This window comes from Heteronotia binoei, chromosome 4, assembly GCF_032191835.1.
Source record: "Heteronotia binoei isolate CCM8104 ecotype False Entrance Well chromosome 4, APGP_CSIRO_Hbin_v1, whole genome shotgun sequence".
Taxonomy (NCBI): Eukaryota; Metazoa; Chordata; class Lepidosauria; order Squamata; family Gekkonidae; genus Heteronotia; species Heteronotia binoei.
Window position 1 is genome coordinate 151673033 of NC_083226.1, and position 15088 is coordinate 151688120.

At 44.9% G+C, this 15088-nt stretch overlaps 1 pseudogene; it reads left to right on the top strand.

The window, feature by feature from the left end:
• Positions 1-13035: 13035 nt before the first annotated feature.
• Positions 13036-13868, top strand: LOC132570003 (U1 small nuclear ribonucleoprotein A-like; annotated as a pseudogene).
• The last annotated feature ends 1220 nt before the right edge of the window (positions 13869-15088 follow it).

The window sequence follows — 15088 nt, forward strand, 5'->3', positions numbered from 1 at the left end:
CATCCAAATTCTGGTCAGGGCTAGCTCAGATTAGCTCAGGGGTGGGGAACCTCCGTCCCAAGGGCCGTATGCAGCCCTCGAGCTCACTTGGTGTGGCCCTCGGGGATTGCTGGGCCAAACCAAGCCATGTGGCAGCCTCTCTGGGGCCTGACTGGCCAGCAAGGATCGTGGGGTCCAGCCACGCTGTGCAGCAGTCTCCCCAGGGCCAGGCAGGGATCACAGGGCCCAGATGTACTGTGCAGCAGCCTCCCTGGGGCCTGGCTGGCTGGCCAGAATTGCTGCAGGGCCTGGAAAAGTTACTGTCACAGTTCAGTTTGCATTTGATTATCCCAGATGGTGTGGCCCAATATGCTAATGAGTGTGTGACCTAATATGCTAATATTAGGGGATGAGGTCTAATATGCTACTGAGTTCCTGCTGGGCTTTTTCTACAAAAAAGCCCTGGACCTATGTATTTGTCTAGGGCGGTGGGTCGTGTGTGTGTGTGCATGTGCGCCAGATTAGGTTCTCCCCATATGACTTCTAATAGAAAAACAAAACTTCAAATAGAAAAACGGCCTGAATTGTTCTCCCTTGGTGGAGCACTGTTTTTTAAGTTGATAATTTTTTATGGCCTGCGAATGATGTTATAAATATCCATATGGTCCTTGGCAGAAAAAAGGTTCCCCATCCCTGGCTTAGCTTCTCAGATTTAACATGATTGGGCTAGACTGGCCATCCAGCAGTCTTTGCTGAAACAATGGTGTGGAGCAAGTGAGAAAAAAACACCCTTCCTGGACACTTTGAAAACTCCTGCTTGGCCCAGAAGCAACAGCTTGATCACATGCCACTGTAGAGAAATGGCTGGCTGGGATGCCACAAGCCAAAGGTGAAGCTAATATGGCAAGAAGGCTGTGCACATTAAGCCCACTCAACCACCATCTCCATTGGCCAGATGATTACTGGCCATTATCACTCCATCCCCGCACGTCATCTGCTGCTTTTAAAACTTTCCAGTCGGATGCTCACAGAGTTATCACCTGCACCAAATGAGGGTGAGAAACATGTTTCTGTAAAGCATCAGATCCACTAACCTAGCACAAAATCTCAAGAGATCCTTGCACCCCTCCCCAAAAATATTTTTCCTTTAGCCCGTTCTCTCTTTCTCTGCCCATTTTAGCTGCAGATCTATCATTTTTCTTACACCATAGACCAACAACTCACTTCAGACCACTTCTGCAAGCGAATTGCAAGTTCAAGAAATATCCACATATACTGAAAATTCCCATGCAATAATAGGATTTTTTTCTGTATTAAACTCTTAAGATTGATTCTTCTTCATGGGATAAATTCAATGTACACTGAGAGACAGTAACAGAATCAGATAATTAGCTGCTTGCTCGGTTAAAACAAAACGGTGATGTGACTAATGGTCTGATCATAAGATTGGCTGAGGCAGCAAATAAAATGCTTAGAATGGTGTCACAAAAGACTGCACTGCAAGAGTATTATATGGGGTTTGTGCCAATGAGGGGACACACTTGACTGTTTATGACATTAGCAGCTGCTTGTAAACTCATTACGAGGCCCATGAAAGCATTCTGTAGTGGTTATGATCCAGTCCTTGAACAGTGACTGGGGAGGTAGAGCAGAAGGTCAGGAAGCGATTCTTTTGAAGATCCCACATTTCACTGTGTCTACTGGCAGCTGAGTCTGAGAGAAAGAAAAATTCATCAGCACTGGGGAAGAAAAAAGATGTTTGAGGCCTAGGACTCTGATCATCCACTCTAACATCTAACCAGCCACAATAGACACCATATGCATCCTTATGTGAGGTCACACAAGGGTGTGTCTGGAAACAGGTGAAAGGATTGTGAGGGGTCAGTATCCCATGAGAAAGTTAAGAAGAAAAGCAAGGCCTTGTCTACTTACAGGTTTTGTCACTTATGGGTACAGCTAGGAATTACCAGGAACTCTATGGTAAGAACTTCCTGTAAGTAGTCAAGTTTTCTGCCACTTCTACTTCCAATGGTGGTGAGCAACAGGACTTGAAGGCAGGGAATTCCCCACCCCAACTGGAGTTTGGCAGGCTTATGCAAGTCCAGAAGATAATAAGCACACCTTGAAATTAGTCTCAGAGTTGGAGTTCAAGTTGAAAAGTTGGTAACCTGTTTGGAACTGTAAAAAGCTGAAATTATGGATCATTTTTGAGGTGCCTTGTCATGATTGCAGCTTAGAGAAAGCCCGGGAGACTAAAACGGGTTCTGAATTTTCTGGAAACCACGTTTAGCTTTTATGAATTTAAAACTGAGAAATACTGCGCATCCTGAATAACTTTCAGCTGTCTGATGTTTGTCCATTGCTATTGGCATTCTGGAGGCGCTGTTCTATGGCATTAACTTTGCGGGAGTCTGGAATTTGCACCTTTAACAGAAAAGACTTTAAGACTGAAACTGATTTATGGGACTTTTGAAAATAATTATTTAGGTGTTTTGTTCTTCTTCATGTTTCGTATATTAGGAATGTATTTTGTCTAGTTAAGCTATATAAATTGTGTTACTAAGAGTGGTTGTGAGTCAATACAGCTTTTAGAAACACACTTTAGACAGATACTTACATGGAAGCATAGCTTCAGATCCCTGCCACACTTAGTGAAGCACAACAAAAAATGCAAGCTAGTGACCAATTTACTAAGTATGTAGAAATCAGTCCAAATGTCCAAAACATGTATATTCAAGTCCCAAAGTAGTGTGGTGACAAGCCAATCGATTAAGTACTTGTTTCTTTCCAGTCTTCATCAGACCTGGGACCAATATTGATTCAATTATATAGATTCTTTACACAATTTTCAAAAAAGAGGGACACAGAGCATCTTCAGCAGCAATTTCACATCGGCTACAGTTCAGCTTCTTGGCACAAAAAGCCACATACTGAGCTGTAGCCGATGTGAAATTGCTGCTGGAGACGCTCTGCGTTCCTCTTTTTTGAAAATTGTGTAAAGAATCTATATAATTGAATCAATATTGGTCCCAGGTCTGATGAAGACTGGAAAGAAACAAGTACTTAATAGATTGGCTTGTCACCACACTACTTTGGGACTTGAATATACATGTTTTGGACATTTGGACTGATTTCTACATACTTCTTAGTAAATTGGTCACTAGCTTGCATTTTTTGTTGTGTTATCCATTATAGTGACCTCTCTCGGATTGTATTCTACACTTAGTGGAGCAGTAGGGGTGAAAGGGGGGTGGGAGACATAGGTACAGAGAGCAACACTATAAGAATTCCCCCAGTCTCTATGTTAAATATGGTTGCTTGAGACAGTGATGTCTTTTCCCCTGTGCCTTTCTCCAAAAATCTCCAAGGAGTGATATTTCCAGGAATGGGCAACCCTATAATAAACACTGCAGTTTCAGCTGCCAGCAAGAGAGTCATGGGCTAGCCAGCTGCCTCCTCCTCTTATGAATATGAGAAAATGAAAGAATCAGGCCCTGCACCAGTGCAATGCTCATGTGAGCAGCTGGGTCTAGAAGCAGATCCAGCAAAAGAAGCACCAGGCTGCTCATTCTGGTAGGAGACAAAAGAAATGGGGCAGAGATCAGAAAGCCAGTCAGCGCTGGTTTCTCCTGAACCAGCAGAGTGCAGGAGATGCTTGAGAGCTCAAGGCAGACAAGGAAGCACCTGTTTAATTGCACCACAGAGGTAGTGTTAATTCCTGGAGCAGAATCATTAAAGGAGCAGGAATGATAAGCTGGTAGGAATGCAAAGGGCTTGCACGTGGAGGACAATGGAAACAACAGTAAGAAGTAAGATCTGGGCTTTGGGGGATGAATCAGCTAATGAGGCAGATAAAAGGAACACACTGAACAAGACTCAATGTAGAAGCAACCTTGCTCACCACCCCCTCTGTAAACTAACCCACCGGTAAACAGATTGCTATCTTGTCTTGCTGCCTTGCATTCTATCCTGTTTAACCTGTGCTTGCTTTTCTAGCTAGAAACCCAAACCACACATCCTACCCCAGCTTCCAAGCTTTGGACCCTGGACTCCAGACCCTGACCTTTGGACTGAACCTTTGGCTTCCGAGTCTGGACTGGTTTGTTGATCTTGCTCTTATCTCTTGCCTTGATTGATTGTGATTGTATTTGTGCAGAACTTTTTTGTAGGAAAAGCCCAACAGGAATTCATTTGCATATTAGGCCACACTCTCTGACATCTCCGGAAGTTACTTCACCTGTTCAGTAGATTATTTTCTGCATATTGACACAAAGCAGAACAGTGCCATCAGCTGCATTTCACAGATGTGTGCTCTCACACAGTCCAGTAAGAGACCTTGTTTCACCCCAAAAAAACATGGCCAGAGAGAGCGCCACATGTGGCAGAGCAGACAGCAGCAGACCCGGCTTCTCCTGAGAGGGGGTGCTCGTGGGTGGCTCCATGACTCTCTCTTTGCAAGGCTGGAGGCAATAGAGAGGATGGAGCATGTAGCCTGGGAGCTTGTGGCTGCCTAGTGCCTTCCCTCTGCCAGAAACCATTTTTTGAGCTGGAGCTGTGGCCAAGCCAGCCAGAACTGTGTTCCTGCACAAAAAAAGCCCTGTATTTGTGCATCCTGCAGACCCTGGGTAGAGTAAAAGAATCTGCCCTAAACACAACTAAGAGATTCTAACATTTGACAATAATGTGATCAAAGCTCTCCTACTCTAGCGTGGGAAGTTCTTGGAGATTTGGGTGTGATGCCTGGGGAGGGTGGAATTTGTGGAAGTTCAATGGGGATGGGATGTCAGAGTCCAACTTCTAAAGCTGCCATTTCCTCTTGGGGAACTGATTTCTGGAGATGAGGTATAATTTTGGGAGAACTCCAGGCTCCACCTGGAGATTGTTAACTCTAGTCATCCAGCTGGGTCCTTAGTTTAATGTGGTTCAGCAGCTAGAGTATTGGACTGAGGCCTAACTACGTGCTATACTTTTCCTAGGTCCATCACTGGGTTGGCATTCTGTGCTTCCCAAATGTACATGGACCACTTTCATGTCAGGACTAGTGCACAACTAGAAGGAGGATTAGCTTCCCTCCACAACCACGGAGTTTGATGGGCTACATGATAAGATTCTCCACTGGGGCAAACCGTGGCTCCCCAGGACTGATTAAGGCCTGAAAAACAACATGGGGGGAACCTTTTCCCAAGCATCCTATGATTCCAGTCTGCATTGCACTTCCATATGCCTCAGAAGCATGAAATGCCAAGTCCACATCTGTCAACATGACCTGGGAATAGATCCTGAAGAAACATACATAGCTAGACTTTTATCTGTGGAACTCCCTAGATGACGGATTCCAAATCATTTCTCTGTCAATCTAACTTACATCTCAGGGTTGTTGTGAGGATAAAATGAAGGAAGTGAGAAATGAATACGATTGAATAAGAGAGAAGATAAAAATGGCGTGGGTCGATTTTTTGTTCAAATTCGTGCTGACATTTTATTGTTGTATATTGAGAAGCAACTTATTTAGATTTGACAAGACAGACAAAGGTTCTTTGAAGATGCCACCCAGCCACTTCTTAATGGAACCAGAAATAAGAAAATCCAAGGACAGTGGATCAAGCCAACCACCAGGAGAGGACCTGTACTTTCACCTTTGGAAATAAGCTGCAGCTGAATTGGATTCTGGATTGGGCTGTTCATTGGTTGACATCCTGAGAATTAAACCTCATGCTGCTACCTAAGGTGACCTCTCATGCTAGCTTTGATATATATGGGCTGCCCCTGAATCCACTGCTTTGCTCTGATTTGTATGAGTTTTGTTTTAAAAATCATATCTATGCCTGTTTTTTCCAGGTGGCAGAGCATAATGCCTTTTAATTTTTTTCTCCCTGGAGCCATGAAGCCAGAATAAAGAAACAGGAAACCTCAAGCATTGTGTGAAGCCTTTTGTGTTGCGATCTGTGAATGGCAGATGGAAAATGTCTAGAGTAATTATCAAGGCATTTGTCACAAGCTTTCTGCAGCCCTGGAGCATAACTTGTGTTCTTTGCCCTGTGATAATAGCACATTCATCCCCCCCCCCCATCAAAAGTATTCTTTTATGCTGGATTCAAGAGCAAAGACATTTCTCAATTCAAAGGTCTTCTATTTTATGTGAGATTATTTTTTCTTGTTTAGCAGGAACAAGAGGAAGATGGTGATAATGAAGGAAGAATTAAGAATGGTAGGGATCTGCAACAGGCAAAGCTCATTCTACTCTGTGTCAAAAAGACCTGCAAGGGAATACACCAGCACAATGACATATAATATACTTGTTTGAGGAAGCCAACTTTAATAAAATTTCTCAAGTAGTCCACTGCACAGCCTCTAGCACGTACCTTAGAATGGCCAAACAACTTTCCCTGGAACACAGAACAGCTGGAAAGAACAGAGAACAGACCTGAACTCTCAGAGATGCAACAGCACCACCCACTGGTGAGGAGTGCTTGTATAAACATGACTAATGTAGACTTCCAGTTTGCGGTGGCAAAGAAGTTTTAACGGCATGCCTTACTGTATGTCAGCACTTGATTCATGGCAGCTTTGAAACAGGTTGCAACATTGTGACTTAGGTCGGACAGCTGATAGGCATCTGTGCCCCACATCCAGCTATCTTAGTCTCTTGGATTTGCACACCTATGCATCTGGGCTTCCTCCTCTCCCCAAACGCTGTCATCTTTTGCTAATGCACCTTAGGAATACTTTGCTAGTAAAGCCACTAGTGCCAATTGGTGCTAAATAAATTGTACACATTGTTTTTAAAAACCAGTGATCTCATAAATTAGAACTGCATGAATATCAAAATCTGTGCATTCTTTTTAGCATTTGGCCATCACCCTCAACATTACTGTTCTGTGTACTGTCTTCTACCTTTAGTTCAGCAGTCTTCTCCCCACCCACCCACCTTTTTTTTTTTTTTGCTTTTCATGATTTCCATTTTCTACCTCCTTGTTCCATTTGCTTGAAACATCTTACAAAACCTGGGATTTCCCCCTCTGCTGGAGTGATAGAGGGCCATAAAAATGCTCTTTTCCTCCTTCAAAATCAGTCTCTTCCAAGGGAGAATTGGAGGGCAATAACAGTCCTGGAAAAGGGGAGGGAAGGATGGTCCACCCAGGCCCTGTCCCCTGTTAGAAGGCTGAAAGAATTTCTTTGTTTTGGCTCTTGCATGGTTTGCATCTTCACATTTTGTGTGGGGCTGAGGCATCTGATTTATGGCCACTCCTGTGCATCTTGCAAAGGGAGTGGCCAGTGGCTGCTTGTGGCTGCCTTATGGCAACAGTTGTCTTACATAAATATTTCTGAGTAGGTAAAGGACACTAGTGGCAGCTCTTGCTCTTCTTGCATTGAGCTGCTTCAGAGTCAGGGTGGACTCAGTGGGAGGGCGGCCTCCCAGGCCATCAGCCAGCCAGGTTTCAATGGTCAATCCACCTCTGCTCTGTGCTGTTCCTCAGTCTCAGCTTTTCTGCTTGGTGTAGTGGTTAAGAGCAGCAGACTCTAATCTAGAGAACTCTAAAGGAAGTAAGCAGGCATTCGCTACTCCTCTACGTGAAGCCATCTGAGTGACCTCGAGCCAGTCACAGTTCTCTCAGAACTCTCTCATCCCCATCTACCTCACAACCAGTGTTCCCTCTAAACTGAGTTGGTGTGAGCTAGCTCACAGATTTTTAGCCTCCAGCTCAGACATTTTTGCCTTAGTTCAGGAAGGATGACCCCCAAACACACTAATTTATGCAGTAGCTCACACTTTTAGTGCCCATAGCTCACTTTAATGCCAGTAGCTCACAAAGTAGAATTTTTGCTCACAAGACTCTGCAGCTTAGAGGGAACATTGCTCACAGTGTATCTGTTGTGGGGAGAGGAAGAGACGGCTATTTTAAGCCTCTCTAAGACTCCTTCAGGTAGTATAAAATAAATTCTTCATTTTCCTTGCTTGTGAGCTGCAGTTTCTTGGGGGGGGGGGATGGAATGTTCTGTCCAACATGTTTTACTTCCTCTTACAGTCAATTTGATATTATACCAGTTTATATTCAGCATAAAAACCTGCTTTTTAAGTCTGCAAGGAGATATGCTGGATGTAAACCACTGTAATATTGAATCCACCAAAAGAGGAAGCAAAACACAATTGGAACAGGAAAAAAACCCCACCAAAAATCAGGAACTTACAAGCAAGGAAAATAAGAGTAATTATAAGACCCTTGTTTACCAGCATCCTCCAATGCATATATATGAGTAAAACAAGAAAAAACAAAGTAAAAAACTGATACAGAACACCAAAGAAAAATCTTCAGCAAGCCCTATTAGGACTTACTTTCTACAACCTTCCCTTTCTTTGCCCATTTTCACTACATGTGATATGATCTCTGAAGAAAGAAAGCAAGTCAGGGCTTGCTGAAGATGTTTTTGAAATAAGGGCAGCTCCACATGCTTTTAGACATTGAGGTTGATATACTTGTCTGAGTAACAGTGTTGGGGTGAGGTATTCTTCCCTTGCTTTGCAATGCTTGAGCAGGGTCCCCAACACAGTGTCTGTGGCCGCGGCCCTGCTGATACCTCTCCTGGCACCTGCTAAATGTTTTCAGAAAGTGGGCAGAGTCAAGTAAGGCTATTGCCTAGCAAGGCTTCTGATTGGCCAACAGAGATTTGATTGACAGCACAGATTTTTTAAAATGTTCATTGGTAGCAGCTGCCACCATATCACCAGGATCGTCACTGGGTGATGAAAGGTAAGCTATGGCAGCCATTTTGTGACTGGGCTCACCACCCAGTGTCAGAATTAGAATGCTGCCTGCCAGCTCAAAAAGGTTGGGGAACTCTGTGCTAGAGAGCTCCACCTCTCACTGTCTGCAGGTAACTTGAGGTTTTTCTTTGCAAATCTCCCATTCATGAAAGAAGGCAGGTAAGCCCAGATGTGTCTGCCCGTGCTAATTCTTCATGCACATGGCCAGCTTTTAGGGACCAATCCTAGGAACTAGTATTTAGATTGCAGTGATTAGGTGAAAATAGAAATTACCTCAATAAATAGGGAGGGAGAGTGGCTTAGTGGTAGAGCATCTGCTTGGTAAGCAGAAGGTCCCAGGTTCAATCCCTGGCATCTCCAACTAAAAAGGGTCCAGGCAAGTAGGTGTGAAAAACCTCAGCTGAGTCCCTGGAGAGCCGCTGCCAGTCTGAGTAGACAATACTGACTTGATGGACCAAGGGTCTGATTCAGTATAAGGCAGCTTCATATGTTCATATGTTCAAACACTGCAGCTGTGTTTTCTTCCTGGAGTTGATTCTTTGGTGCCCTTGGGGAGGGATGGTGGCTCAGTGATAGAGCATCAGCTTGGTAAGTAGAAGGTCCCAGGTTCAATCCCCGGCATCTCCAACTAAAAAGGGTCCAGGCAAATAGGTGTGAAACACCTCAGTTTGAGACCCTGGAGAGCTGCTGCCAGTCTGAGTAGACAATACTGACTTTGATGGACCAAAGAGGGTCTGATTCAGTAGAAGGCAGCTTCATATGTTCAAATAAGCTTTTGGTTTTTATTTATTATTGTTTTGCCTCATGACTCTAACTTTTTCCAAGCCAAATAATGTGATACCCATACCTTACGGCTGGGTGATTCAGCTGTATTTAATATATAATGACTGACAGCTCTTACTGCTCTGCTGTCTTGGGTCGGGTTTTTAATCTTGCAGGCAGGAATTGTCCCTTGAAAATGTCTGTAAGGTGCCCAGTGTGACGTAAGTGCTTCCTTAAATAAACCGCAAATTGGGGATCCAGGCAGCACAATTAGGTGAACAGTGCCATTTGCAATCTTTTTGCAAAAATGCTTTTCATTTTGCAGATGTCTATCGTGCCCTTCCTGCTAAGAGCTCAGGGCAGTTTACATGGGGACATCCCATTTTAATCCATTCAGCCACCCAGGGGAATAAACGAGGTCAAGAGACAGCCATTTGCCCAAAGTCACCTTGCTCTTCCCCATCCAAAATTTCCTGCTTGTTGCATCACGCCACATTGACTCTCGATGGCCTCCTTTTGGTGTGGGACAGCCAAACCGATGCTTACAAAATAACTCTTTCAACCCAAATAATTGCTTAACTAGCTGCAAGATTACAACATCTGTCAAGGGCTTGTTAATAGCCTGAAAAACTGCTACATAACCAAAGCAGATGTCACCGCAATCCATTCCAGAGACTAGTCTGCGAAGGCGATCTGTTAGTGGACAAAATCATCCATCTGGCAAACATTAAGCCAAGTTTGAGTCAGAGGAGTGTTCAGAGAAGACACTTCCAAATTTGGTTCCGACCCGGGCTCACCTGGCCAGTGGAGAGTAGTGATGCCAAAGCTGGGTGAAATAACTTGGCAGCATTGGCAGTCAAAGCCAGCAGGGGTTATGTTTGTGGACTGCAGTGACTGGGAAGGATGCTGAATTTTGTGAGCACACTTTTTTGGTTTGAAAATCCTCATTTCTTGCATGGATTCTTCCCTCTCAGGATGAAACTGGGAGGCATCTTTTCTCCCCTGACCATGCTAGCAAAAATTGATGCAATTATCACTATTAAACTGATGCCTACTTTTGCAATAATTTCATATAAATGCTTCATACAAATTCATATCCCTATATTTTCCCCATACAAATGGTCATACCAATGTTGAAAAAAGTGAAACAGCATTTTTTATTTTGATTTATGCCATCAGGTCACAGCTGACTTACGGACCTGTGAGGTTTTCAAGGCAAGAGATGTTCAGAAGTAGCTTTCCATTGCCTGCCTCCATGGCATGACCTTGATACTCCTTAGTGGTCTCCCTTCCAAATACTGACCAGGGACAACCCTGATCTTGCTTTCAAGGTCTGACAAGATCACATTAGCCTGCAGGACAAGCAATGAGAATGGCTGAAATAAAACAGCTGATGCACATCTTCCATATTAATGACTCCAAAACTGAATCCAGTCCCTTCCAGTCCTGGGTTATGCCTTTCTTGGACTTTCAACACAGCTTGCTATATATTTGCTTGAAAGGAAAGAAATGTCTGAGAGAACAAGGCATCATGGATTCCTAAAATGTAAATGCAGACTAATCCATGATGTTTTAAAGCAGTGGCTCCCAACCTTTTTGGCACCAGGGACCGGTTTCATGGAAGACAATTTCTTCACAGACTGGTTGGGGTGCTGGGGTTTTTGCCACCCCAGGATGCCCCCTGCCCAATCCCTGCCCCCCCCAGGGTCTTTAAATGAGGGGGAGGCTAAGGTCGCTGCCCCTTCCGCCCATCTGGGTCCTGGGTGGATGAAAGAGGTGGTATTTTGGAGCAAGGCTGCGCTGCCTCTTTCATCCACCTGGGTCCCAGGTGGGCATAAGGGGTGGTGGGGCTGCTCTGCCTCATTCCGAGGCTGCCTCCCCTGAAAGGGGTGATGTGGAGCCTCTGCCTCACTCCATGGCCCGGTTGCTAACAGGCCACAGACCGGTACCCATCCGTGGTCCGGCAGTTGGGGACCCCTGTTTTAAAGTATTTGAGGTTAATCACTATATATTTATATAGCAGCTGAATGACACACAGAATTTACTGAGAAAACAGTGAGCACGGAAGCATCTTCTGCAACGACCCAATGTGAGGCAACTTCTGAATTGCCAAGGGCAAGAACTCTCTCTAATGGAAGGGCCAAGACCACCACCATCAGCCATCTAAATCAAGCCTACATTATCTCTTCTGCTTTGGCACAGAAGGGAGAAAAAATAATCAATCAAAACAAGAGAAAAGGACAGAAACACACAATGTATTCAGAGTGGACACTTAAACCACAGAGAAGCAGCAGCATATATAGATTCTTTTTACTTCCCTCTCATCCTCTAATAAGGAGCGTTCTTCATATGCATATATATAATTATTGGATCAACCCTGTGCACACAAGTGGTGACACAAACACACACACATGGGTCAATTCCAACAGCTTTTCCACTGGCAAAAAAGGGAGAAGGAATCCCCTTAAACCATCATGGAACCCACATGGGTAAAAGCCACGAGACAGGGGCTAAAATAAAGAGGCGAATTGGGTGAGATGTTGTGAAAGTTCTGGCTGGATAGATTCACACATAGAAGATGGGGGGGGGGCATCCTTGTGGAATGCTGCAAAAGTTCATAGAACTATATGCAAAAGTGGTGACAGGATCTCCCCTGGATTTTAGTTGTATTATTTCATAATGTATTATTCCAACACTCTTCACTATACCAGACACAACCTTGGAATCACCTGGACTGAGCTACTGAGCCTCAGACAAAATGGAGTCCAGAGGAAATGCCTCCTGTTTTGAAACAGACCAGAATGGTTCTCACCATCTTTGAATTTCCCCCTACCAACTTTCTTCTTCCAATGCTCCTGTTTGTGGAGACAATCCACCTGGATTGTTCTTCAGAACTTCCTGTGTCTCTCTCACTAGGGCCAGTTTGACCTGCTCTCCTGTGAGGCAAGCAAGCTGATGATCCATGACTTTGATTCCTCTTTCAGTTTTATATAATCAATCAGTTTAGATAAGAGACAACTAAAATGAGATATGACAAAAGGTTTATAAAATCATGCAAGACATGGAAAGATAAGAAAAATAACATTTTCTCCCTCTCCCCAAACAGCAGAACTCGAGGGCATCCAATGAAGCTGACGGGCAGAGATTCAGGATGGACAAAAGGAAACTTGGAATTTGCTGCCAGATGATGTATTGATAGCCACAGGTATAGACAGCTTTAAAAGGAGATAGACTCATGGAGGAAAGGTCTCAATGGCTTCTAGCCATGGTGACTACAGGAAACTTCCATATTCAGGGGCAGTTAAACTCTAAATACCAGAGCCAGGAGTCAACATCAGCCTGTTGCTGGACCTCCAGAGAACTAGTTGGCTACTGTGTGATATAGGATGGATTGTTGGTCTGATCCAGCAGGGCTCTTCTTATGTTCTTATAGCCTCAAAACTAGCAATCAGCGGATCCCTCGCACAGGCAGCAGCAGCCACAGGCCCTTCTCCCGTGCCCTTCAGGTAGGCCCCACGAAGCATGGTGGTCGCCATGGCAGTGCCCGAGCCCCGGCCGAACCACACCATCTACATCAACAACCGCAATGAGAAGATCAAGAAGGACAAGCTGATGAAGTCCCTCTACAACATTTTCTCCCAGTTTGGCCAGATCCTCGACATCCTGGTTCTCTCGCAGCCTGAAGATGCAAGACCTTCGTCATCTTCAAAGAAGTCAGCAGCGCTACCAACGCCTTGAGGTCCATGCAGGGTTTCCCCTTTTATGACAAGCCCATGAGAATCCAGTATGCCAAACTGGACTCAGACATCATAGCTAAGATGAAGGGCACTTTTGTGGAGTGGGACTGCAAGCACGAGAAGCAGAAGCCCAAGGGCCAGGAGGCAGCTGCTGTCAAAAAGCGGGTCCTGGGGGGGGCAGCTCCAGTGGCCCCTGCTGTCCAAGGCACTGTGCCTGGGATGCCACCCATGAACCAGACCCCACGGATGATGCCACACATGCCTGGCCAACCCCCTTACATGCCTCCCCCGGCATGATGCCACCCCTTGGAATGGCACAGGAGGCAATTCCTCCAGGGGCAATGCCCCCTCAGCAGATGTTGCCTGGGCAGATGGCCCCAGCCCAGCCGCTGTCGGAGAACCCCCCCAACCACATCTTGTTCCTCACCAATCTGCCCGAAGAGACCAACGAGCTGATGCTGTCCATGCTCTTCAATCAGCTCCCTGGCTTCAAGGAGGTGCGGCTGGTGCCTGGCCGGCATGACATCGCCTTCGTGGAGTTTGACAATGAGGTGCGGGCTGGAGCCACCCACAATGCCAAGATCACCCAAAACAATGCCATGAAGATCTCTTTTGCGAAGAAGTGACGCTTTCCTTGGCCTGGAGGCCACAGGCAGTCCTCCTCCTCCTCTTCCTTTCTCGTTACTTCCTGTGAAGCAGTTTGGGTTTTGTTTCTGGGTTTTGTACTTTTGCAAGTTGTGTTCTGGGAGGTGTTTGCGAGAGAGCAGCTGGCGGTGCCATAGATGGGCTGTTTCCAGTGTGTCTGGGGCTTTGCTGTGGTGGGCTGGCAGGGAGGTGTGTGTGTGCGCATGTGGGTGTGTGAGAGAGTGCATATGTGTGCATTGCTGGAAGGTAGCAGCTGACTTCTGACAAAAGCATTGTACCCAGAGTCTGAAGGCCAGACATAGCACCTGGAGCTTTTCTCTTTTGTAATAAAAAAAATATATTGGTTTGGTTTTTTTAAAAAATAAACTAGTAATCTATGTACTGAGTGGTATTGAAACGTGGTCTTCCAGTGATAAAAGAACTTTGTTTTCATGTAGGGCCTCTTCCATTTATTTTGATATTTGTTTTGAGATTTATGCTCTGATTTTCTTCTCAATGGGGACCAAAACAGCTTACCACGTTTCTCCTACCCACCATTTTATCCTCACAATGGCCACCTTGCAAGATGGGTTAGGTTAAGAGTAAGTGATTGGTCCAAAGTCACCCAGTGGACTCCCATGGCAGAGTTAGAGTAAGGAAATAGGTCTCCTAGCCTGACATTTTAGACACTGGACCATGCTGCTGATTGTGAAATCTCACATAACACAACAAGCAGAGGAACAGTTAGGATGCAGTTTTCTTTTTGGCTGTTCTCTCCACAAAGTCAACTACAGAAAACTTCCTGCTTCTCTGTCTATGACCATACTATCTGTGATACCAGCAGGGATAGAGAGCTGAGCAATACTGAGCATTTTAGCAGTGAAAAGGGGCAAATCGGACATTTTAGTGTGTGTCTAAAAGTCAAAGCAGACAGCAGGATACTGGAGATAAAAATCTTGATTCCAAAAGGGCTTTCAAGTCTGACAGCAAGAAGTGGTGGAGGCATGGAGCTCAAGAGGTAGATTTAGGACTGACCTGTCAAGGCACTGAATGAAGTTCTAAGAAGTCTTTGAACATTTAAGAAATAAAGTGCAAAAATAAAAGGAAGCATCAGGCCATGGGAAGAGCCCAGAGAGTCAGATATAAGATTCTCCAAACTCTGACAGTGGCCCAGAGTTAGTTTCTGAAAAGTTTATATAGAATGGGTAAATAATAGTGTGCA